The 26,961-nt window shown below is 35.3% G+C and overlaps 1 protein-coding gene and 1 pseudogene across 1 annotated transcript in view; both read right to left on the reverse strand.

Annotated features, from left to right (window-relative positions):
* PIK3CA (phosphatidylinositol-4,5-bisphosphate 3-kinase catalytic subunit alpha) overlaps positions 1 to 26,961 on the reverse strand; it is a 72,307-nt gene that overhangs the window by 39,432 nt on the left and 5,914 nt on the right. The window lies entirely within an intron of this gene.
* On the reverse strand, positions 956 to 1,053 carry LOC147915192 (U6 spliceosomal RNA; annotated as a pseudogene).

The following is a 26,961-nucleotide window of genomic DNA, read 5'->3' on the forward strand; positions in this document are numbered from 1 at the left end:
GTTTTCCCGCTACTACAGGTGAGGGTGGATGACTTTCTGGAAAACACTTCACACTGTTCCCCTTTGTCTTTTTCTCTCTTCATCAAGAATGAACAGCTACCTTATTTCTTTATGTCATAGGATGAAGATATAATTTAGTCACTATTGGGACTTCTAGTCAAGTATTATTCCTTCTGGTGGGACCCCTCTAGTGTCTGGATGCTTAAAACTTGTCTGTACCCCACTGATTAACGTTATGGTCTTTCCTGACAATGACGAAAATATGAGTCTTGCATACCAACTTTATACTGGCATTATAAACAAAGCAAAACTTGGGTCAGCTACAGGTTTCTCAGTAGAACCAGCTTCTCAGTTTCTGTCCATAGAGAAAGGAAAAAAAAACCCCAAATGCCAAAATAGTAAATTTTCAGTCTGATCAGGTCTAATCAAGATGGAGCTAGCAACTCTGATTGAGGGCACTAGCAGATACAATATATTCACCTTATTGCATACAGATATATTTCATAGAGGGTCTCTTTGCTTTGGAGTATTATTTTCATTTTTGGCCAACTGAACATTCCAAACTTAACAAATATGTACTATCTGCCAGAAGGCCAAATTGAATCAGGGACCAATCAGAAACCTCCATCAATGGTCTACAGTATCCAATAGATTTCCCTATTTCCTGAGGCCAAGTGCCATAAACCTGCAACTGTGGTGCCTGTGCCTAGGATTACATAGTACCGTGCACCAATAATGAACAATGCAGATATTCATATATCATTGCTGTAATTGGCTGTTACAAGTACAATATTTTCAAAATGGAATGATAAGGTCTGGACTGTGCTGCAGTGATCCTGGCGGTGATTCTGCCAATACTGACAGGCTAAGGAGGAAGTGGAAATGAACTCCACCAATTTGCTTTGCAGCAGGAAAACAGCCTGCTGGCAAGTGAATCAAACAAAAACATTAGCTTAAAAATATGGAGTACTTTCTCAATGTGTGTATCAACCTTGCACAGGGGCCATGCTATCTGTTGTCATTCCAATTTTAGTAGTATGTTCTGTGGGAACAGGTACTCTCCAATGAACTTTTACCAAAAATACTAGGAGTGTGCTTTTAGCTTCATTCATCCCAAGGGATAGTCCCTAACGGCTGTACTACATAATTAAGCATCAGTGTAATACAGTGTTATGAAAACACATTTCAGTTTACCAAGTATTTAATATAGCACCACAATTAGGTTAGACTGGGAAAATCTGGCTCGAGATGTATTGAGTATCCTTGGTTACCATATCAATACTTAGGTCCCTGACATTTTTGTCTAGTTATTTATCCACTGTTGCTATTTTTATCCTTTTGCCCCAATATCACAATCTCAGCCTTTGTCCTTGAACTGATTTCCTTTCTTAGAGGCCATTATTGTAATCTCTTCAAGTATTTCCTCTTATTCCCTATCTATTGATATGTTACTGGTATTCTTACAAACAGATACAAAGCATAGAATGTATAGTGCATTAAGATGTTATTTCACTTAAGCTGATCACTTAACGTCTATTCTTAATCCGCTCATTTCACATGCCAAATTTATTGGCCAAAACAAATATTCCCCAGTTTTACTTCATCAGATAAACCCATAAAGAACTAGTTGCAAGCATGTTCCATTTTCTTCAAACTATACTCTAAGAATGTAAGATACTGTATTATTTGTTCAGTGACTATTACCCAAGTCTATCCATAGGTAACAATACATTTCATGAGGGATGCTACAACACTGGATGAAAGACACGAAATACAGTAGAAACTTGATTTAAAAAAATTGCTTTTTCAATGATAAAGATCAAACAATAACATTATATTCTGATGTAATCACATCATCTGTTTCATTTTCTGGCAATAACAGAATACTTTAGTATTACACTAGTAATAGTGAAAAACTCCATTGCAAGCAATTGCTGACCAACTTTAATAGTGATTTATCATACTTCTGTATTTGATCTCTGGTAAAAGGCCTATTTCACTAAAGCAAAATTTGAAGCCATGCAGGATAGCTGTTTGGCAATCAAAGGAACACAGATCTCCCAGAAGTGCAATCAGAGAAAGGGTAGCTTAATTTCAGCACAAGCATCACCTAGCCAAAATGGAAAGAGGAGCAGTCCTACAAATGATAGCAACAACAATGTGGAGTCATGTAAGCACAAATATTAAAAAAAAAAAAAAATCAATCTTTTCAGACAATACAATATGGGCAAGGTATTTCAGAATCCATTTAATGATGGGAGAGAAATATTAGTAGATGGTCTTTGCCGTTTCAAACATTTACGGTTCACTTACACTTGATATAGTATAATGTAGCAAGTATCCGAGAAATTACAGTTACTATATCTTAAAATGAGAGCAATGAGAATGACAAATTGAAATGGGTATAACTGTAAAAACAGCAACAGGAGTGATTAGTAAGTTGAATATTTCCATTTTTATTCACTGATGCTCAAAATGACATGAGTTAACCACCTAAAGCATAGTTAAACAATAAATTACCCGATAATAATTCAATGAGTTCAAGCGCTTCCTTATAAAATGTATCTACTGACAAAAAACTTGTAAACTGGTTAAGTCAGTGAATTGTCTGTTATCCCAATGCTTCACACATTATGATTCATTAGCTAATTTTGCTGAAATTAAAATAAAGGCACAGAAGGAGTTATAAGAAAGTTTGAAAAAGGGAACTGAGATAAAATTCTAAACCTTCACTAGGGAGTAGTACCTCAAGACAGGGAATGACTGCAAAGATTAGAGAGAAGAGATAAGGGAAAGCTCCTAGGTTGGAGAGAGACGGCGGGGACATGAACAGAGACTTTTGTGTACGTGCCGAATAATGGTTATCACAGGGATGGATACAGGATGGAGAATCCCCATGTGGTGAAAATTCAGAGTGAGAGCATCTAGTATGATACATAACGGGAACATTCAAACCTCTATTTCCTTCTTTCTTTTTTTTTTTTTTTTTTATAATTTTATTTATTTACTTCTTTTTCCCCAAAGCCCCAGTAGATAGTTGTATGTCATAGCTGCACATCCTTCTAGTTGCTGTATGTGGGACACGGCCTCAGCATGGCCGGAGAAGCGGTGTGTCGGTGCGCGCCCGGGTGCGCCTGGGATCCGAACCCGGGCCGCCAGCAGCGGAGCGCGCCCTGTTTTTTTTTTTTAAACTAATCATTTTAAACTAACCTTTTGATATCAGAAGCTAGATTTGACTTGCTTTTTTTTTTTTTTTTTTTTTAAATGGGTAGGCCACTGCTTTAATGCTGACACTTTTTTGTTGCTGGGAAAAATTTGCTCTGAACTAACATCTGTTGCCAATCTGCTTCTTTTTTTTTTTCCCCCCCTTCCCATATCCCAGTACATAGTTGTATATTCTAGTTGTAGGTCCCTCTAGTTCTTCTATGTGAGCTGCTGCTATAGCATGGCTACTGACAGACGAGCAGTGTGATCCTGCACCCATGAACCAAACCTGGGCCGCTGAAGTGGAGCGCACCAAACTTTAATAACCGCTAGGCCATCAGGGCTGGCTCTCAAACCTTTATTTCTTAAATTGCAAGATTAAGGTTAAACTAAAACTGAAACATAAACTTTTAACTTCATATAGTCAATACTAATAACCTCTATTATTTGATAGTTACTTTATAGTCTATGTGATTATAATTTGATAGTTTCATGCCAATTTTGGGGGGTATAAGAAAAAAGGCACAGAAAAAATTCTTTAAAATATCTCCACTGTCAATGTTGGAAGTCAGAAATTTACCTTCTGTCACAAAGACCTCAAAATGATGAAGTATTTTTTAAAAAAGATGCAAGTATGAGTTCTATTTTTATAGCATAATTAACAAAATCACAATAATTAGCTTATTAGTTTTAAAAAAAAATCTATCACGTCTCTAGAAACCTGCTAATTAAAACCTGTGCTTGGTCCTTTGTTACAACTGGCTTTACAATACTAGTGTTCTTACCCATCACTAGTCTACTCACAATAGTATTAGCACTAAAATCCAAATAACAGTGCTGTATTTATGACTGCACTTTAGTTTCCACAAAAGCAAAATTCTGAGAAAAGCATGAGTCATTACTCCCAGGGTAAAAAAATAATGTTTCTTTGGTCAGAATATAAAACCTATTACTGAAACCAGTAATTTAGCCTAGAAATTCCTTTTCTGAATAAAAGGAACAGAATGTTTCTTTATTCGAACATTCCAAAACTAGTAGAACTGTCCATCTGTCTGCTTCTACTACTCTCCATATCTGGTGTGTGGTGACAGAAAAACAACCTTTAGTCTAGCTATTTTCAGCACTGCTCTTTTGTTCTGTCCTGTCAGGATGTCATTTTCCCAGGACAAAATACAGACACATACACACACACAGGGGCTCACATACCCCTACTTCTCCCTCACTATTTGAGCATCTATTACAAAGTCACTACAATATATAGAGAGAACATTTTAAAAGTGGATATTTTCATAACGTTAAAAATTTCTCAGGTTCATATGTTATATCATCTTAAAAATCTTCATAATTAAAAGTTAAAAGTTACAAAGGAAAGAAACTATTCATGTTATAAATGATTTAAAGTTTGTCCCCAATAAAAAGTCAAAATAATCTGTGATATTTTTCTGGCCTCTTTTAATTGCTTCTCTTGTTGGTACCTCTGACTCTGCTTATTACTCAAATGGGGACATTTTTCATGACATCACCACTCTCTCAATCTCCAAGGTTAGAATCTTTGGAGTTCTCAACTCCTCTTGCATGATGTCACTTCTATTCATTAAATCGCCCTCAAATTCATCACTTGTTTTTTTTTGCCATCTTCTCTATCACTATTAGACCCTAAAGAGTTCTCACATGGGACACTGATTTGTCTCTAATTCAACAAGCATTCATTAAGCACTGCTATCTATAAGACACTGGCAATTAAAGTGAAGGAATAGGGTGATGGAAAAGAGGAAAAAAGTCATTCATACACACGTGTATATATATATATAAACGAAAGTGAGAATGACAGAGTTCTGACCTTTATTACTTTACAATCTACAAGGCTGACTGTAGTAATTATAGGAGAAAGTGTGTGCGTGTGTTTAAGGGAGAGGGACTTAATAAATGGAAAGGACTTGTGACAGGTACAGAATGAGGAGAAGGGCAGAGCAGGTTAAGAGCGCAGTAGGAACTAAGGCAAAAAGCCCTGAAAGCACACACTGTTGCATTTCTCCCCTCCCCAATTCATTACCCACAGTGTCACTAGAAATGGCCACCTAAAACACACATCTAATCACATCCCTATTCAATTAAAATAATATGGTGAATCTCTAGAATCTACAGAATATAGCTCAAACTCAAAGCCTTGCCAACCAGTAAAACTATGCTCCGCCCTTACTCTCTTTTTCCCCCAACTCCAAGCTCTAATCTTATTTTGGATCAATCTTTTCCCTTTACAGTTTTCTTTGCCTTTGTAAATAGGGTCCATGATCTTTCTTCTACCTCTATTCTCATTCATTGCCATTTCAATCATACTTATCCTTTAAATTCAGCCCAAATGCTTTCCCTACAGTACCTTCACAGTCTCATTAAACTTGGCTTCTAATTCCAGATGAACTTTAGAATCATTCTGTTAAGTTCAAAAACAAAGATCAAAGCAAAACCTGGTATTTTGATTGAGAACACTTTGATGTATTCTAATTTAGGGAGAACTGCCATTTTTACAAGATATTCTTCCTATCCAAGTATGTATTTCCACTTATCTAAGCATATTTTTCAGTGTTCCTCAGTAGGTATTTTTTCATTGAACTATAATTAACATACAAGGAACTGTACATCTTAATTTTGATTAAGTGTTAAGTTTGATGATTTCTGACAACTTTTTACATCCATATAACCACCACACAAGATATAGAACATTTCTATTATCCCAGAACATTCCCTCATGCTCTTTTCCAATGAACTTCTTTCTCTGCCCCCAATCACATTTTGATTTCTCTAACTGTAGATTAGTTTTGCTGGTTCTTGACTTCATATAAATCAAATCACACAGTGTGTACTCTTTTGTGATTGGCTTCTTTTGCTTAACTTACTGTTTTCTGCTTTATCTATGTTGTTAATATATCAGTAACTAGTTCTTTTTAATCACTAAGTAGTATTTCAAAATATACAACTTGTTTGTCCATTCTTCAGTTGTTCAATATATGGGATGTTTCCAATTTTGGCTGTGAACATTCTTATATCAGTTCTTTTGTTTTTGTTTTAGTGGACATGTACTTTTATTTCTCTTGGTAAATACTCAGGAGTAAAATGCTGGGTTGTATGGTGTGCAGACTGACTGCTTATCCCTAAAAAGGCCTGCTTGCAAAGCTGGCCCTTGGTTAGTGCCTGGGAACTTGGATCTTAAATTCTGAGAGGACTCCTACCCCCTAACTGATAAGAGTGGCTCACTGTGGCTAAACTGTTTATGAAAACAATATGATTCATGTTGAATACCTGTTTTCCTTCTGGAATCTGGGTATGTGCTGGGCCGAGGGATCAGCCTCTACTATAATACTTGTCCACTTGTGCACTGAATGTCTAACAAGCTTTCCTGGTTGGCTACACATGTCACAACTCCATGCTGGGGAAATTAAGTGTACTTGTGTGACTCCACTGCGAGAGGACCCTTGGAAGCTTGCACCTAGGCTCCTCTGGATTTCTCCCGGTGCACCTTGTCCTTTGCTGACTGTGCTTTGTAGCCTTTAGTTGTAATAAATCACAGCCATGAGCATGACTACATGCTGAGTCCTGTGAGTCCTCCTAGCAACCATCAAACCTGGTCTTGGTGAATTCCCGACACATAAGGTAAATGTTATGTTTAACTCTATAAGAAACTGTCTACCAGTTCTGCAAAGCGGTTGACAATTCTGCATTACCACCAGCAATAAATAAGAGTTCCAGTTGCTCTATGTTCTCACAACTAGTGAGTAGTATCAGTTTTTTTATTTTAGCTATGTAGGTATGTAGTGGTATCTCTACAAATTAAAACATTTTATGCAAAATGCATACGCAAAAAACAAATCAAACATTTAATTTGTATTTACTGATGACTAATAATATTGAAAACCTTTTCATGTGCTTATCGGTGATTTGTATATCTTCTGTGAAATGTCTGAGTCTTTGACCCATGTTTATATTAGGTAGTTGATTTTTGTAAATGTTGACTTCAGAGGTTCTTTATATACTCTGGATGTAAGTTTTCTGTCGCTTATAATTACTGAGAATATTGGCATGTCTATTCATTTTCCTGGTGTTGTCTTTTTTTTTTTCTTTGGTGAGGAAGACTAGCCCTGAGCTAACCTCCATTGCCAATCCTCCTCTTTTTCCTGAGGAAGATTCGCCCTGAGCTAACATCTGTGCCCATCTTCCTCTATTTTATATGTGGGATGCCTGCGACAGCATAGCTTGATAAGCGGTACACAGGTCCACCCCTGGGATCTGAACCTGCAAACCTGGGGTTGCCAAAGTGGAGCATGCGAACTTAGTCACTATGCCACCAGGCCAGCCCCTTCCTGGTATTGTCTTTTGATGAGCAAAAAATTTTAATTTTGATAAAGTTCTATTTATCTAATTTTCTTTTATGATTAGGGCTTTTGTGTCCTGTCCAAGAAATCTTTGCCTTCTCAGTAGAGTTTTAAAAGATTTCTTCATGTAAGTTCTGCTATGGTTATATTAAGTTTATTTCTAGATAACCGATCTTTTTGTTAATCTTGTGAATGGTTTCTTCTCTTCCATTATATAATTGATTATTGTTCACATGAAGGAAAACTATAGTTTATTTACATGTTAATGCTCTGATACCAAGAAGCCATACAGAAAAAAGATAGATAAATATGACTAACAGTCAAAGATTTTGGTCTGGCAAAAGTACTATAAACCAAATTGTAAGACAGTGGCAAACTGGGAAGATATATTTGCAACACCTTTGACAGAGGACTAATTTTTTTTTTTTAATTTACAAATAGATACATCAGTAAGAAAAAGATGAATAAGAAAGCCTTAGAAATACAGAGTCTGTAGAAAAAAATTTAAATAGATAATAAACAATAAAATAATTAAAAAATGCAAATAAAAATGATACATTCCCATTTTTTACTTATCAGGTTGAAAAAATTTAAGCTTGATGAAACCCACTATTACTAAGATAGCACTCTCAGATTGTTGGTGTGTTTGTAAACTTTCCAGAAGACAGTCTGACAATATAATTCAAAATTTAAAATGACATTCTTAGACTAGGCAATCCCATGACGAGGAACTTATTATATGGATATGTTTGTAAAAATTCACCATAAAGTAGGTTAAAGAATATTCATTGCAGCACTGTTCATGAAAGCAAAAACTAGAAACAACCAAAATATTCATTAAGGGGAATGATTACATATTACTATAGTAAAGCATTCTGTGAAATACTATACACCTGTTAAAACGAATGATGCAGATCTGCAGGTACTGATATGAAAAGACAGCAAGGAGAAGGGGGAAGAGCTGCAGAATAGTGTGATTATTAAAAGGCAGAGGGGATAACTTCTGAATTCAAAATATCAGAATAAAGACCTTTGTGCCCTCAATCACTCCTAAATAAGGAGAACAAGAAAAACAAACACCTTCTTTGATGAAGCTAGAAAACTGTAACCCTAAACCATAATATATAAAGAGAGGGGAAAAAAAGAATGACAAATGAGGTGAGGAATATTAAATTTAAGTGCCTATAGATAAGAAGCAAGCCAATTCTCACAGAACCTCAGAAAGGTTCAGGACTAGAAGATACCTGGAACTATTAGAATTCCAGGTCTCCAACTCCACTTAGTGTAGTCAAGGACTTCCTAATCCTTCCGAAATCAGAAGGCATAGTTTCTGAAAAAACTACACCCAAGAGGCTTTGGACTTAAATAGACACAGAAGTAGATAAACGTAAAGTTGCAACTAAAACCAGAGGATTATATGAAAGTCTAACAAGACCCAAAGCCCCTTTGTTTGGTAAAGCTCTAGAACATAAGCAGACCCATACAGGAGATGGTAGATTTTCTCCAGAAAAGGATCCAAAACTGACTAACCTAGAGAAAGACTGTGACATTTAGGAATTTCCTACAGTGTAGTCCACCAACAGACCAGAGCTTTTAATCAGCTTTTAATGCCTTTTAAATACGAATGATAGCCAAGGATCTTGATGCATTTGAGGAAAGTCTCCAATATTAAAGACAGAGACCAAAACACAACAGGAGTGCTAAGGAAGAGAATGATGGAACAGAATAAAATGTCAAAGAAACTAATTAAAATATTCTAAGATAAGAGAAAATATTGTATCAGTGACCAAAAAAGGAACCAATAAGAAAAGAACAATTAGAGAATAAGAGCTGAAGAAAAATCAATAAAGGTCAAGGCAGTTTTCCAGAAGGCAGAATAAAAAGAAAGAGATGAGGAATAGGAGGGAAAGGTAAAAAATTAGAAAAGGGAACCCAGGAAGTCTAATGTATGACTTGTAGGAATTCCAGAAAGAGCAAGGAAAATAGAGAAAAAAATATCAAAAAGGTAAGGCAAGAAAATTTCCAAGAATTGAAGGATGTGAGCCTCTAGAAAGCAAGGACCCACTGAGTGCACAGTACAATAAATGAAAAATGACCCACACCAAGGTACAGCCATAAAATTTCACAACACCAGGCATGAAGAGAAGATAATAATCATTTCCAAAGAAAAAATAAAATAAAATAAAAGATCAGGAACCAGAATGGCACTGGACCACTCAAAGCAAAACTGGAAGCTAAAAGATATTAAAGCAATATTTTAAAAATTCTGAGTAAAAATGATTTTCAACCTAGAATTCTACACTCACCTAAAATATCACATACTTGTAGGAGTAGAATACGACATATTTAGGTATGTAAAATCTCAAAAAATTTACCTCTCAGTTACCTCTTTTCAGGAAGGCACTAGAGGATATGCTCCTGTAAATGAGGGAGTAAACCATGGAGGAGGTATGGGGCACAGGAAATCAAGGCTCCAACACAGGAAGCAGGTGTAGGGAATTTCCAGGATGAGAGCAAAGAGAAGTCTTACAACAACAGCTGTGAAACAGACTGAGGGAGCAGTTAAGATTAAATAAGAAAAACTGAAGGCTCTAGGAAGGATATCTTAAGAAAATAACCAAACCAATGATCTCACAGGTGAAAGTTCTTACAAAGATGGATTGAAGCCTATGGGAAGACAAACTCAGATACAACGGTAACTAAGCAAATTTCTAAAATGAGGCAATTACTTAATTAAAACAACAACAACAAAGTTTTACCAGAAAAGATATAACCATATGCACTATTTGCCTCTTCATTGAACAATATTTATATGGGCATAATAATGGACTCACTAAGTGTGAATTTAACCAGTAAAAATTAAATATATCAGGATGATGAGAAGGTGAAGGAAAGTATTGAGAGTTAAAAATCATATGTTATAGGAAGAAATTAATGGATGTTAACTATTGGTGGGCCAAAGGACAGCAGTATACCCCATTATTATAAGGTGGTAAATAAGAGTAGTAGCTAAAATAGTCGAAAGTGGTTTTCCTGAAGAACAACACGGGACAAGACAAGTTAGGGGGAGAGGATGGGAGGAAGGACGAGTAGTACCCGGCTGTTTTTATTAACCTTTCAGTAGTAATTTAAAACTACATGATTGTATTATTTTTATTTCAGCTTTATTTGGGGTATAATTTAAAATTCAGTTTGATGAGTCTTGGTAAAAGTATACAGTTGTGAAGACTACCACTACAACCAAGTTTAAAACACTTCAATTACCCACCCCTAAAAGTTTTCTCCCTTTGCAATCAATCTCCACTCCCACCCCAGGTCCTAGGTAATTACTAATCTGGTTTCTGTTACTATATAGTTTTGCTTATTGTAGAATTTCATATAAAAGGCGTCATACAGTATGTAATCTTTTGTGTCTGGCTCCCTTCATTTAGCATGATGTTTTTAGCATTTATGTTTAGGTCTAGGATCCATTTTGAACGAATTTTGGGGTTTAGTGTGAAGACACTGTTAAGATTTTTTTTTTATTCCTTCATATGGATATCTAGTTATTCTACTATCGTTTTTTGAAAGATTATTCTTTCCCTCTTGAATTACCTTGGTGCCTTCGTAAAAAATCAATTATCATATTAAGTATGGTTCTTTCTAGACTCTCAAATTTCCTCCATTCATCTATATGTCTATCCTTATGCTAATACTGTACTATTTTGACCAGTGTAGCTTTAGAGCAAGTCTAAAAGTCAGGTACTGTAAGTCCTCAGATTTTGTACCTAAAAAAATTTTTTTTTGCTATTTTATGTCTTTGCATTTCCATATAAATTTTAGAGCCTGCTTGTCAATTTCTATGAAGAAAACTGACAAGATTTTGATTAGAACTGCACTGACTCCATAGATCAATTTCATGAGAATTGCCATCCTAACAATATTCAGTCTTCCAATTCAAGAACATGCTGTATCTCTCAATTAATTTAAGTCTTCTTTAATTTCTGTCAGCAATATCTTGTAGTTTTCAGTGTACAGGTTTTGCATATCTTTTTTAAAATTTATTTCTAAGTAATTATATAATGCTATTGTGGTTTTGTTTTTTAATTTCATTTTGGATTGTTCATTGTTAGTATATAAAAATACAATTAATTCTTATTTATATCTTGTATCCTTCAGCCTTGCTAAATTCACGCATTAGTTCTATTAGTTTTTTAATGCAGATTCCTTTATGCAGAACTTTCTACGTACATGCCACCTGTGAATAAAACAGTTTTACTTCTTCCTTTCTATTCTATATGTCCTTTCTTTTTCTTGTCATACTGTACTGGCTACAACTTCCAGTATAATGTTGAATAAAACTGGTGAGAGCAAACATCTTTGCCTTGTTCTTGATCTTAAGTAGAAAAGTATAAAATCATTCACTGAAGTATGATTTTAGTTGTTTTTTCATAGATATCCTTTATCAAGTTGAGGAAGTTGCCTTCAATTCCTAGTTTGCTGCGAGTTTTTGAGTTTGTGTTGAATTTTGTCAAATACCTTTTCTGCGTCTATTGAGATGATCATATGGTTTTTCAACTTTATTACCTTCAACATCAATACAATGGTGTATTACACTGAATTGATTTTTGGAAGTTAAGCCAGCTTTTCCTTGCTGGGATAAATCCCATGTAGCCATGATGTATTATCCTTTTTATATATTGCTAGATTTAATATGCCAATATATTGTTAAGGATTTTTGTGTCTATGTTCATCAGGAGTATTGGCTGCTAGTTTTCTTTTCTTCTGATGTCTTTGTTTGGCTTTGGTATCTGGGTAATACTGGCCTCATAAAATAAGTTGTGATATTCTCTTCACTCCTGTATTTTCTGAAAATTTGGGTAGGACTGGTCTTTTTTCTTCCTTCAGTGTTTAAAAGAATTACCAGCTATGCCATTGGGGGCTGGGTTTTTTTGGTTGTTGGAAGGTTTTCAATTAGTAATTGAATTTCTTTACTCTATATAGGTCTCTCTAGATTTTCTATTTCTTCTTGAGTCAGTTTTGGTCATTTGTATTTTTCAAGGAATATGTCCATTTCATCTAAGTTGTCAAATTGGTTGGTATAAAGTTGTTCATAATATTCCTTTATTATCTTTTTAAGTATCTATACTATCTGTAATAATATCCATTCTTTCATTCCTAATATTGTTAATTTATATCTCCCTTTTTTCTTGATCATTCTAGTTAAAGGTTTACCAATTTTATTGAATGTTTTAAAGAACCAGATTTTCATTTCATTGATTTTCTCTATTTTCTATTTTCTTGATTTCTGCTCTAATCTTTATTATTTCCTTTTTTAAATTTACTTTGGGTTTAATTTACTCTTTCTTTTCTAACTTCTTACGGCCGCAGCTTAGATAACTGATTTTAGACCTTCCTTCTTTTCTAAAAGTATAAGCATTTAAAGCTATAAATTTTTTTCTTATAACTACTTTAGCTACACACCAAATATTATATGTTGTATTTTTATTTTCATTCAGTTAAAAATATTTTCTAATTTTCCCTGTGAATCCTTCTTTCACCCATGGGTTACTTAGAATATGTCATTTAATTTCCACATATTTGGGGATTTTCTTTCTTTCTTTCTGTATTGATTTTTAATTTAATTTCTTTGTGGTTGCATGACACATTGCATAATTTCAATCCTTTCACACTATTAACACATTTTATGTTTGTGGGCCAGTATATGGCTCATCTTGATGAATTCTTCAAATGCACTTTGAATGTGTTGCTGAGTGTGGTATTCTGTAGATGTCAATTAGGTCAAGTTGGTTGATTGCCTTATTCAAGTCTTCTATATCTTGTTTTTCTGTCTACTTATTCTATCAACTGTTGGGAGAAGAGTACTGAACTCTCCAACCCTAAATGTTGAATTGCCTATTTCTCCTTTCAATTTTATCAGTTTTTGCTTCATGTATTTTGTGCCTGTTATTAAGTGCATATATATTTAGACTGTTTATATTTTCTGCTGTATTCTTTCCTTTATAGTTTTGAAATGTCCTTCTTTGTCTCTAGTATTACTTTTTTAATAACTATATATTTTAGCTGATATTAATATGGTCACTCCAGCATTCTTATGCTTGTTTTCTATGGAGGGGAATCACCTAACCTCCTCACACTGTCATTACTGGAAGATGCATTTATTTTCATGATGAAAATTAAATAAAAATTTAAAAGGGGAATATAATGATAGACTCAGAAGATATTTAAGCAAAGAAGTGTTGATTATAATTCTATACTAATAAAATTAAAAATATGGATTACAAAGTACATATAAATAAATATATATTCCTATATCCCTCCCATTTTCCCCCTACGATTAATCACTTTATTAACACTGGTTACACTTTGAGAGGCAGGATATGAATGGGCAGTTAGGAGAGACAGAAATGGATATGGAAAGTGAAATTTGCAAATAATAATCTGTCTCCTCCTTTCCTATTATATTTGTTTTCTTTCCCTTATCTAAGTGTACAAGTATTGTACACCAACACAAAAAAGGTGAGAAAATAGCCACTGATTGTTCCTTGTATTATTCATAACATGAATGGAATGTGAATCTTTCATTATTAAGCCCGACTGAAGCTTCTAGCTTGAGATAGCTATTATTTAATATGTCAAGGAATAGCTTTCTATTCCTCCCATCCAAGTACTAACCAGGCCCAACCCTGCTTAGCTTCTGAGATCAGATGAGATCGTGTGCATTCAGGGTGGTATGGCCGTAGAATAGCTTTCTATTCCTATTTTACTAAGATTGTGGTGAGGGCAGGGGCAGAGAGAGAGAGAGAGAGAAAATATGTGTGTATATGTGTGTTACAGATTTCCTAACATTAAAATGACCCTTGTATTTCTGGAATAAATGCCATTTGATTGTGACGTGTGCATGCTTGCACGAGTGTGTGTCCTGAACATATAGAAAAAAAAATCCAATCCTAGTACTCCACTTGGTTGTGGAAACATTTTTACTTAATCATATTAATGTAAATACTATTAGTTTCAACTATTAAAATCTATCTATAGTCAAAACATCATAGGATTTAAGTATGGTTATAAAATAGAATGTCAATGTTACCATTACTTCATAATCTAAAAAGTAATTGTATATATAACAGGTTGTGGAAGGGTGGGAGAAGACTTGGAAGGAAAAATAGGGTACTATTATCATTGTCTAACATAGTGGGGAATCAGGAATACTATTGAAAGTTGATGTGCTAGAAAATGGAGATTTGAGTAAATTAAAAGAAAGCTAACTAAAGCTAAAGAAAGGGAGAATGGAAGGACAGTGCGATGCTGATTAAACATGGTAACAAAATAAAGAAATAGAAAATTTCAAAAATGATATTAAAATGCTCAAATTTACTTTAATAAGCAAGTCCAGTGCTATTAATAGAGGCAATTCTTCAATTTCTCAAATGCTCCTATTATTTACTAATGTATATATTTCAGCTTAATATTAGAGAGGGTTATTATAGATATTTGATTTTTACAAAAATCTTTTGAGACACTGACTGAGAAACTATTTGGAAATCTTTACAAGATATAACAGTTTTCCAAGTGTTTAGTGTATTTCAAAGTGTGGTACCCTAATTTCCATTTTCTTGATTTCAGTTCCAGAAATATTGGCAGAAAAAGTAAAAAGCTGACAGCTGGGTGTAAGGATATTACAAGATGACTCTAATTATCTAAAATGTTTCTTTTAAAAGAACAGTTGCTACTAAATATTTCATCGCTAACATTTGGTTTAAGACATAGCTAGATGTATTCTATGGCATACTGGCTCTGAACTCTGCAGCTGGTGGTTGATTTCCATCAACACCTAAGATTGAAGTCTATGGCAAAGCGAAACACATCTAAACTTTGGAAATGGAGCTTTAAAAAATACAAGGAAACCCATTTGAATACTTATATATATAGATTTTTGTCTTAAAGGTTGCAGAATAAAATGCTACCTACATAAATGTCAACTGCATTTAATTAAACAAGTATTTGTGACACCCCATTAGGTACTATAATAGGGTTTCTGCAAGGTATACAGATAAGCATCACAAAACAGAGTATAGGAGGCTGGATATGAAACAGAGACAAATAGCTTAATATCTAGTATTCAGTTCTTGCCCAAGAGGAATGGATATTATTTTATAAAGTGTGAATATGATAGAAAAGTTTATTAAAACACCTTCTCCCCCAAACATGATAAAAGATCAACTAATATGTAAGCAGGAAAAAAAAAAAAAAGGCTTAAAAACGGGTGTGTGTGTAATTTTACTGTGGCAGTCTAGCTTTCTGGAAAGACCAAAACCAGAAAAGAAGCCAGATATCTTGGATGTGAATCTCAAGTCTAGACTTAACAAGCTGGGTAACTGCAAGCAAAGACTTTACTTCTTAAGATCTCATTTTCCTCATTGAAAAACGGGACTAAACACTCCTTCTCTGCCATCTTTACTGGACTGTTAATCATATGACAAACATTTATCAAGCAAATATTGTGTGCCAGGCTTATGCTAGAGTTATAAGATAAATAAAATGACATGCCTGACCTCAAGAGGCTCATAGTCTCTACTGAGGAAGAGAGAGATGTAAAAAAGTAAGCAAAACGTAGGATGTGTGTGTTGTAATAAATAGAGGCTGTGGAAATATGGAGGAGGGAGAGACCGACTCTGCCTAGGAGCGTGAACCCAGGAATACTTGACACAGATTACAGAGAAGCTGAAGACAGTGTGCCAGGTCAGCAAGTTACTGGGCAGGAGCAGCCCAGCAAAAGGGGCTCTGAGCGGCAGGAACAGCATGAGCACAAGCACAGCAGTCCAGAGGGGCCTAGGTGAGTGTGAGCCGCTTCAGAATGGCTAGATTGCAAGGTGTTTGGTGAGGCAAAGTATAGAAAATGTGTACAGCAAAATGGGCTAGTGCCAAATTGTGAGGAGAATTATAGTACCTTAGAGACTGCACTTGATTCCAAGGTCAGTGTTCCTCAAAACTTTGTCCTGTGATCACATGCATGAGGCTCAAGAGCAGGAAACTTTGTTAAATGCATGTTCCCAGGCCCACAGATCCACTTAACCAGGATTTCTAGGGTCTGGGTAATTCACAGTTTAACAAGTTCCCCAAGTGATTCTCATGAAGCAGCAATGTAGGTCACAAGGAATTACTCAGCTTTAAGCAGATCAACTTTGTATTTTAGGGTGCTATTTTGGCAGGAGTGTGAAAGCAGTGTCAATCTCTCCCCTGCTTTCTTTCATAGAGCCTATTTATTACAGCACACACACAAAATTCTGCTAGTTATTTACATGTGTCGTAATTCTGGCAGCAGTGTGGAAAGTAAAGGAGACAGGAGGAGAAAAGTGGTGAGGCTAGCTGGGATACTTCAGTGGTACAGGAAAGGATTCAACTAAGGCAGTGACCATGAGAAAAGATGTAGGTGAAATCAAGAGACATTTCTAAGAAAGGATACCCAAGATTTTGTGATCAGCTGGATTTGGCAGGTCAGAGATGACAGAGTCAAGGTTAACAGATATTTCTCACTTAGGCAAGTAGTGATGTTATTAATAGAAAAGGATCACATGAAATAGAAATGTGAAAACATTTAAAAACTGGAAATCTAAGTGTAAGGTATTATTAACCAGGTTCCTTTCCAGAGTGCTTCCCACACTTCTTAACTTAGATGTGGATTGTATTCATATTTCTTTCAAAGTAAAAGTAACTCATGCTTATTATAGAAATTCATTCACTTAAATACTGACTGAAGTGTCTAAGGTCCTGGGACTGTGGTCTGTACCTACACAAAATACAGTGGTGCATGGATGAATGAGGAAAACAAAACAGTAGAAAATGCACCTGAGACAACCATTATTACCATTTTTTGATGTATTCTCTTACGGCTGTTTTTTTCCTATGTATATTTTTTAGCTTATTTCTTTGGTTTATATAGTTGTGCTCATAGAGTATAATAACTTTGTGTCTTGCTTTTTTCACCTCAAAAACATTTCCTCAAGGGGCCGGCCCTGTGGCATAGTGATTAAGTTTGCCCGCTCTGCTTTGGCGGCCCAGGGTTCGCAGGTTGGGATCCCAGGCGTGGACCTACGCACCACTTATCAAGCCATGCTGTGGCAGGCGTCCCACACATAAAGTAGAACAGATGTTAGCCCAGGGCCAATCTTCCTCAGCAAAGAGAGGAGGATTGGCAACAGATGTTAGCTCAGGGCTAATCTTCCTCTTCAAAAAAAAAAAAAAAAAAGAAAAATTTCCTCAAAACTGTAAATTATTCATAAACAATAATCTTTTATGTCTACCTATTTCTATGGAAGATACAGCACAGTTTACTTGTTGAATACTTAAGCTGTTTTAAAATTTCCATTATTATACATAATGCTGTAAATGGAATTATGGGGTCAAAAAGTTTAATTTTAAAGGCAAAAAAAGATTCCTGACTTGCTTTCCAAAAGAGTTGAATCAATTTAGACTGCCAATACAAATACACGAGCAAGCCCATTTCATGGCACCTTCACCACAATACCACCATTAGAAAAACTTTGCTAACTCAAAAAGTAAAAATATATCACTGCATCTTTTTTTTTTTTTTTTTTGTGAGGAAGATCAGCCCTGAGCTAACATCCATGCCAATCCTCCTCTTTTTGCTGAGGAAGACTGGCCCTGGGCTAACATCCGCGCCCATCTTCCTCCACTTTATATGGGACGCCGCCACAGCATGGCCTGACAAGCGGTGCATTGGCCCGAGCCCAGGATCCAAACCCGGGCTGCCAGCAGCAGAGCACACGCACTTAACCGCTACGCCATGGGGCCAGCCCCTATCACTGCATCTTAAAGTTTCTTTTCTTTGATGATCTGCCAGGGAAAAACATTTTCCCATATATTTTTATTTTCCCTTTAGTAAATGAACATGTTTTCTCAAGTTCTTTGCTCATTCATCTACATGAATATTGGTGTTTTTGAAAGTATTTGTATGAATACCTTAAAATTTAAAGATAAATATCTGTTACATTTTTGCAAATTTCTAATTCTGGTTTGCACATCTTTTAATTTGTTCATTTGTATGGGGGGGAGGTGAGAGAAAAAGACAGAATAAATGTCAATGTTTTATTTAAGAGTCAAATGTAATGAACTTTCCCCTTGTGAGTCCTTCCAATTCTTTAATGTTTAGAAGGTATTTCCCCATCCAGATAAATACCTTTCTTAAATGAGACTAGCATAACGATATTTACTCTATTTCACTTTACTCTTCAATTTACCCAGAATTTATTTCAGTATATAAGATGAGATAAAGATTCAAATTGACTTTGTTATTCTATTTAACACTCTCAAAAACATTTACTGAATGTCTTCCTTTTTCTACTGATTTCTGATGACTCCATTATTGTATTTAGGATGTCTGTTTCTGGGATCTCTATTCCCTTTTACTGACTTTACTATCAATGCTTATGCCAGTATCCACCTCTTTACTATAATTTTATGGTATGTTTTGATATCTGATAGGGCTATAGGGTTAGCTCTCCATCACTGTTCTTGGTTTTTTTACTTAAAAGTTATCTCATTTTTACCTGTTTAGTCACTTGGACAAAATTAAGAATTATCTTGTTAATTTCTCAAACACATTTTTAAGAAATTAGGATTATGCTAAATCTGTAAGTTAACTTGAGAAAAACTGGTATTTGTAATAGCTGGACTTCCCGTTCAGGAACATGTTATTCTTCTCCCCGCACCCCTGCCCCCTCCACCCTCCCACCCCTATCTCAGTAGTTTTTGGTTTTTTTCACAAGGGCTCACACATTTCTTATTCACATAATTTTAAATTTTCTGTTATTATTAAAAATGATTTTTTCTATTATATTTTCTAAACAATTATTTCTACCATAAAGGAGAACTATTGATTTTAAAGTATTTGTCTTACATCTAGCTATTCTATATATATATATATATTTTTTTTTTTTGTGAGGAAGATCAGCCCTGAGCTAACATCCATGCTAATCCTCCTCTTTTTGCTGAGGAAGACCGGCCCTGGGCTAACATCTGTGCCCATCTTCCTCCACTTTATATGGGACGCCGGCACAGCATGGCTTGACAAGCAGTGCCTCGGTGCGCACCCGGGATCCGAACCTGGGCCGCCAGCAGCGGAGGGCACGCGCTTAAACACTACACCACGGGCCGGCCCCTCTATATTCTTATTAGTTCTAATAATTTCTCCGTTGATCTTGGTTTTCCTAGGAATGCAATAATATCACACCAAAAATGGGGTTGTACAGCTTCTTTTTCAGCATTTACTCCTTTCTAATTCATGTCTTATTATATTGGCCAGAACTTCCAAAACAATGTTATATAATAACGTAGTGATAATGGGTTTCCAAGTTTTTAAAAATGGTTACTTCTCTTATGTTTCATTATTAACTATTATTTTAGCTTTTAGGTTGATGTATTTTGTTACATAAATTTCTTCTCATTCCTGTTTTTAAAGAGAAGAAAGGAAATTATTAATTTCTTTTCCATATTTACTGATATGATCTTTATTTCCCTTATCAGATTTATTGACCTACGCATTACAAAATTTCGTATTAAGCCAATTTTACATTCTTAGAATAATTCCTACTTGGTAATCATAAAATAGACTTAATATACTGTTGAATTACCTTTGCTTCTATTTTATTTAAAGTTGCTATTTTATTTGGGTTCTGCATTCTTAAATTTTGTTTGCACAAGCTCATTTCTGGAACGTAGCACCCTGGAAACATCTCTTTCAGTCACTAGCCATCCAGTAACAACATTTCAGGCTCTTACAACATAAGTGGTTTATTCAGTGTAATGTAGTTAACAGGCAGGTTAGATTATCTGGTTCTGACCTGGAATTATATGCAAATGTCCCATTTCACTGCATGAAACCTTTCCTTCTCCCCCAGTGTAAGAGAGAAATCATGTCTTCTTGGCCCAGTAATGATGTCTTCTGGACAGCTAGAAAGAATGGCTCATGGCAGCTCAGGGTACACTTTTCCCCTTCCAAGGTCCCCACACAGATCAGATAGGACATTCAAAAACTGTTTGTACAAATGGAATGAATATTACATAAGGGAGTGAAAGTAACATGTACATTTGTCACTTAGTTACATTTTCTATCCTCTAGTCTTTCCACTTCTCTCGGCAATAGCAGAAATCCACTCAGAGTTTTCATAAAATAAATTCTGCCTAGTATAGCTGAGTTTCCTTTAGCAAGTCCACATACATATAAAAGAATAGATGGGAGAAAGGAAACAAACATAAATCATGGCAAGTCCAACAGTCACATTAGGATCAGATGTTGTGAGATAGTTGTAATTTCTAATATTCTATTTTCCATATTATTCTAATACGACTTAAGAGTAATCTATCTGGGAAACGAAGCACATTTTTCAAAAGTGCCTTCAAAATTTGGGCTTTGAAAATATGATCACCATATAAGTAGCTGAGTGATTAAACATTTTTTTTCCATTTATCCAATAACACTTGCACTTGGCAATGTGCTAGACCCTGGGTATATAGCGGCAAACAACACAAACACAGTCTTTGGATGTAAAGAGTCAACATTTTCCTTGAAAAATCTCTTAAATTACCCATAAATTACATTGTACATTTTTTTGTATACCACCTTGTACAGAAATATGTTTTGTATAAAGATATTATATATATACAGCAATCTAGAACACAGTAAAATTATATTTGCAATATATAAAACACATGTAGTATTTCAAAGGGTGTGGGCTTATGCATGTGCATGCATGTATCAGAGAGAATGCACACGCACAGGTAATAGTTTGTTGTGGCCACATCTGCAGGCCACCTTAGAAATCAACACAACTGCTCTGCAAGTCTAAACAAATTGCTATTTTGTTTCAGCACTAGAAGGAAGTGCTGTTTCTTTGCTTGAGCACTAGAGGCTTGCTATTAGAAGCCATGTTGTAAAAACATTCATATGTCTGAATAACAGAATCACACTCAACACAGGGAGATGTCCATTCCTACCTAAGTGACCAGTTGAGGCGACAGCACATTTATATCTTTAATCTCGTATCTACTTTGAAGCAAAAGCTCAGTAGTGGGATATGACTGCAATATTTAAATGATTACTTTTGTCATGTTTCTACTTTTGGCTGAATTCATGTAAATTAAATGTGATGAGGCTCCACTGTACTGATTAAATGTGGAACATCAGTTTCCTAATTTGTGAAATGGAGAGACTACATGTGTAATGAAGTGCTATTGTGGGGACTAAGGGAGATAATATATACAAAGTCCATAATATTCCCCTTTCCCAGATTCCTGATATTAAAGTTTGGGTTTGGGGTAACTCAAAATATACATACTGATGCGTACATTTAGAAAATCAAGGGAATTTTCTCCCACAGGTTGTCAGCTCTAATTCTTTGTGATGCCATTTTAAAATAAGTAGTTAATTCTTAACCTCAATGCCTAGGTTAGTCACAACCACACAGTATGGCAATAAACTCAAGGGCAGTCCACTGTCATTTTTTTTTCATTGTGCATACAACCCCCAAGAGGCCAAATTCTATACAGCTTTACAGGCACAAAAAATGTTTGAAAGTATGCTTAATAATTCTTTAAAAGTAACAATGAAAAGTGTTGAACAATTATGCCAAAAATTACAGATACTTTCTAAAGCAATCTCCATATAAATTAATAACAATATATGTAGTGTGGGTTTTATTATTATTATTAACCTGGTGTATAAGAAATACAGACTATAGGATCACCATCTTGAGAAAAATAAGTTACCTTGTGTGACTATCAAGAGCAGTCTAATCAAAACTGTGGAAAAGTAAGAGGTAAGAAAACATAAACTCACATATATTTACCAAAAACTTAAATATGAAGTAACAGTCTCATTTACATAAGGTGTCAACACCTGAAACCACATAGATGATGCCACAGAAACTTGTATCAATGATGCCAGGTAGCTACTTTAGTGATTAAAGGCAAACACTTAGAGACTGAACTGATGGAAACAATCAAGACACATAGTTGCTTTCCCTATTTTGACATAAAAGACTCGTAAGGTTTACACAATGTCCAGTCAGTGTAAACTAGGTAACAAACAGAATGACATACAACAAGTTCAGTACTGTCTTCATTAAAGACCTCACAGCAAGTATAATGGGTAAGTGAGATACAAGCAGCTTTAAAACATGACATGAGAATTCTATAAAAGCGATGTAACATAGGGACTAGGTGACTATATTGACACAACTACTGTCTAGTGCATAAAGAAAGACAGGGAAAGAAAATACCTAGTAGCATGAAGAGGTACTGCTTCAATGGCAGAGTGCTACTGAGATATCTGCCAGGGATTTTGAGATTCCAGGAATGGACAGGGAAAATCAACCCATAAGAAGCTCAGACTAGATGTAAAAAATGTACATCCATTTACTTAATACCTTCTGTCCTTGAATTCCTCAGTCCTATCAAGCTAAATCTCCATATGCTAACTTCTCCTAGGACTAGGTATGAAATAGAATTCATATTCCTAGAGCTAGAATGAAACTTAAAAAGTTGTAATAGAACAAAAAGCAAGTGGTAATGTCAAGAAGCTTGTCAGAAGGCAACCTTCTTCACTCTCCAGAGACTGGATCCATTAGCAAATCCTCAGAGTGGATAGAATTCAATTCACTAAATAATGTTAAAGCCCCCAAATAAACTGATGAATATGACATGGTTCATACTCTCAAGGAGCTTACAGATATTGAGTGCTTACTATGTGTTAGGCACTGTTCTAAATTCTTTCATGTATTAGTCATTTAATTCTCATGACAATATTATGATGTAGGTACTGTTATTATCCCTCTTCTTACAAATGAGGAAATATGTATTAACCCAGAGAATATTTAACCCCAACAGTTCAATAACTTGCCCTAAGTTACAAAACTAGTAATTTTGATAGTCTAGCTTCAGCGTACATGCTCTTAACCATTATAGCATACATTTAGAAGGCAAGTTAAATTAAAGAAGCCTAAGTACACTGACCATATTTTGTGGATTTTCTAAGACTGTCCTGACTTCAAAACTTCAGTCCTTCGGTCTGATTACTTGCCCCCATTTTGGTTGGGAAAAAGTTATTTGCATGAGGAATGTACTCAACAAATTTATATTCAACAAAAAAGACCAGAGCATGATACGTTTAGCAGTGCTTTAACAGTTGTACATTAGTAGGTACATTTAGCCGTACATTAGTAGTGTCTGTGAACAGCACACAGCTGTAAAAAGAGCTGGCTTTCATTGCATAGAAATAGTCAAAATTATTCAAAGTGATTCTGAGGAAATCTGGAGTCTCATAATATCACTAAGAAGCTGAAAGGTGGTCATTTCTAGTGAAGAGAAAACAAAAAAACCACCAGTCTCCATACTATAAAATTAGTAATAGTCTAAATTGCTTTGAGATATACTATCGTGATTACCAAGACAAGTACAGAAACTGCTTTGCTAAAGTCATGTTCAACTTTTACAACTGGTATATAGTTAGATAAAAAGAATACAAATATCATTGTCATAAATATTTTAAGATGCTGCCTATCAGGGTTTCAACTGCAAATAATAATAGCCATTAGATTTTAAGGAATCTTCATATGGAAAATAACTTTATTTCATTTTATTTATTTATTTTTTTAAAATTTTATTTATTTTTTTCCCCCAAAGCCCCAGTAGATAGTTGTATGTCATAGTTGCACATCCTTCTAGTTGCTGTATGTGGGACATGGCCTCAGCACGGCTGGAGAAGCGGTGGGTCGGCGCGCGCGTGGGATCCGCACACGGGCCGCCAGCAGCGGAGTGCGCGCACTTAACCGCTAAGCCACGGGGCCGGCCCAGAAAATAACTTTAAAATGATGTTACTATTAATATTCATGATAAGTATAAAAATGACAGTTTGAATATGTAATTTTTCCTTTCTTTGCTGTCATGTATGGTTTGATTTCAGATTGGACTTTATAGTAGTGCCTAATGTCAGTCTTTTTTCCCACAATTTTTCCCATTAATGCTGCCTTACATTTGATGACATGCTCCATAAATCTATAATCACAGAATAGTAGCTTATTTAGCAAAAAACTCTAAGGTTTTTCCACTTGCCAAGAAGTTAACTTCCTAAGGAAAAAGAAACCACAGTTCACTTGCTTTTAGGCTAAAGGCAGTCAATTCTTTCAAAATGCAATGGTACTTTCAGGTCTAGACCTACAATAAGTCCACCAGAAAAGTACTTGGAAAAGCACAATTTGTCAAAGAAAAACAAGCCACAGAAATCTACTTAGCTTGTTGAAAAATGAGTACAGACTCAAAATAACTCTAAATAATATCTCATTGCCAGAACAGTTTGATGGTTAAAAAATATTCAAAAGTTGAAGGTAACTTGAACATTTATAGAAAGAACAAATCAATAACGTAAACACCATTGCTTTCCGATCAAGGACAATGATTTTCGTCATCTTTCCATATACTTGTCTGCGCAGCACAGGATACATCTAGAAAAAAAAGGCTTACTATGCCTCTGGAATTATGTTTCTAAGATTAGAACACATTTTCTGAAAACCATCTTAGTGGGATGGGTTACCAAGGGAAATTATGGAACATATTTTCCTAGAAGTCTTTAACAAGTGAGGACGGTGGCCAGTGGCTATTAAGGGTGCTGTGACAGGTTTGCTGGCCTTCATAACCCTGGCAACTGGTACACAATGGATGATCTACTCTCAATGCCTGTCAGTCATGTAAGTGCTCTCTCAGTGCCAGTAACCAAAATGGCCATGCCTGCAGTAAGTTTGATTCTCCCAAGTCACTGATGGTTTCATAAAGAAAAAAAAAATCTTTCCATCTTTTCTGATGACAGTTTTTCTCTACCACATAACTTCACACAAAGGCCTTCTAATATGTGCAAATTTATAAACAGGCAGACAAAACGATTTTAGCTTCTGAAAATACAACAAACTAAGATAAACTCTCCTCTCTCTAGGGAGTGGCTTACATACTCTTCCCTGAAATCAGAAATAGACTTGAAAATACTAGGAGTCGCATAGAATTCTGGAATTGTAAAGAACCTTAGAAATTTTGCAGGTGAAGAGACAAGAGCTGACAGGCCAAGATCTAAGGCCAACAGCTACTTAGTAGCTCAACTCAGAGCCCAGATTCTCAGATTTCTGATCCAGTGTTCTTTCCACCCTAGGACACAGCCTCTCCTTAACCTAGCAATCTTTGTTAAAAATGTCTCCAAATATCAATAGAAATATGCAACCAGTTAACTAACAACTTACAGAAAAGTGTTTCTTATATACTTCAAATCTGTACTCAATAAATGACCAACTGAGACTGGCACATAACGATTTTACCTACTTTTCAGATAAAGTATACAGCTACTAACTGACAGAAAGATAAGTATTTTGATTCCCAATTATGATTCTACTGCAAAAATATCAAGGCTTACTGGTCACCTACATTCGGGCACTACGCTAGGTGCTGAGGATACAAGAATGAACATAAACATGGTCTCCTTCTGTTAAAAAACTTATGCTTAAAATTATCTTCATAATATTGCCTTAAATTTCTGCAGTACTTTATAAGATGCATCTGTCCAATGACTCTTACTAACTCCTGGTGAGTCTGACAAGAGAGTTATGATCAGAGCAGAATGAGTCTATCCTGATGCAGCTTTTTTCACATTACAACACTAACTTCTTGGCTTGTACTACACAAATATTTAAAATCTGAAGTGTACTAGATAAGCATGGTCTGTAGGAATTCTTACTATTTTTTTTAATCCCACATTTATTTCAAATGGCAATGCTGGCCCTGATACAAAGACTCCTTTGTAACAATTGCAATTATAGCTAAAAGTTACTAAAACTTAACCTCTTATAAATGAGTGTAATTTAGATAAATTATCAAGCTAACTACTAAAATGACACAGAATAAATGAGTATTTAATTGCAGGCCAAACGTGAAACATGTTATTCTTGTATTAGATATAAGTTTAAAATAATGATTAGTACGTATACATTTTTCCTTAAATAATTTTATGCAATTTGGGATTTTTTTTGAAGAAGAAGAAGATTGGCCCTGAGCTAACATCTGTTGCCAATCTTCCTCTTTTTTCTCCCCAAAGCCCCAGTACATAGTTGTATATCATAGCTGTAGGTCCTTCTAGTTCTTCTATATGGGATGCCACCACAGCATGGCTTGATGAGTGGTGAGTAGGTCCGCGCCCAGGATCCCAACCAGTGAACCCTGGGCCGCCAAAGCGGGACGCCCGAACTTAACTGCTACGCCACCAGGCCAGCCTCAATTTGGGATCATTTAAATTATCTCATTAATTATGAGTTACGAAGCAAGCAACATATTACAA

The sequence above is a fragment of the Ceratotherium simum genome, chromosome 15 (assembly GCF_057802395.1).
Source record: "Ceratotherium simum simum isolate JZ-2026a chromosome 15, ASM5780239v1, whole genome shotgun sequence".
NCBI lineage: Eukaryota > Metazoa > Chordata > Mammalia > Perissodactyla > Rhinocerotidae > Ceratotherium > Ceratotherium simum.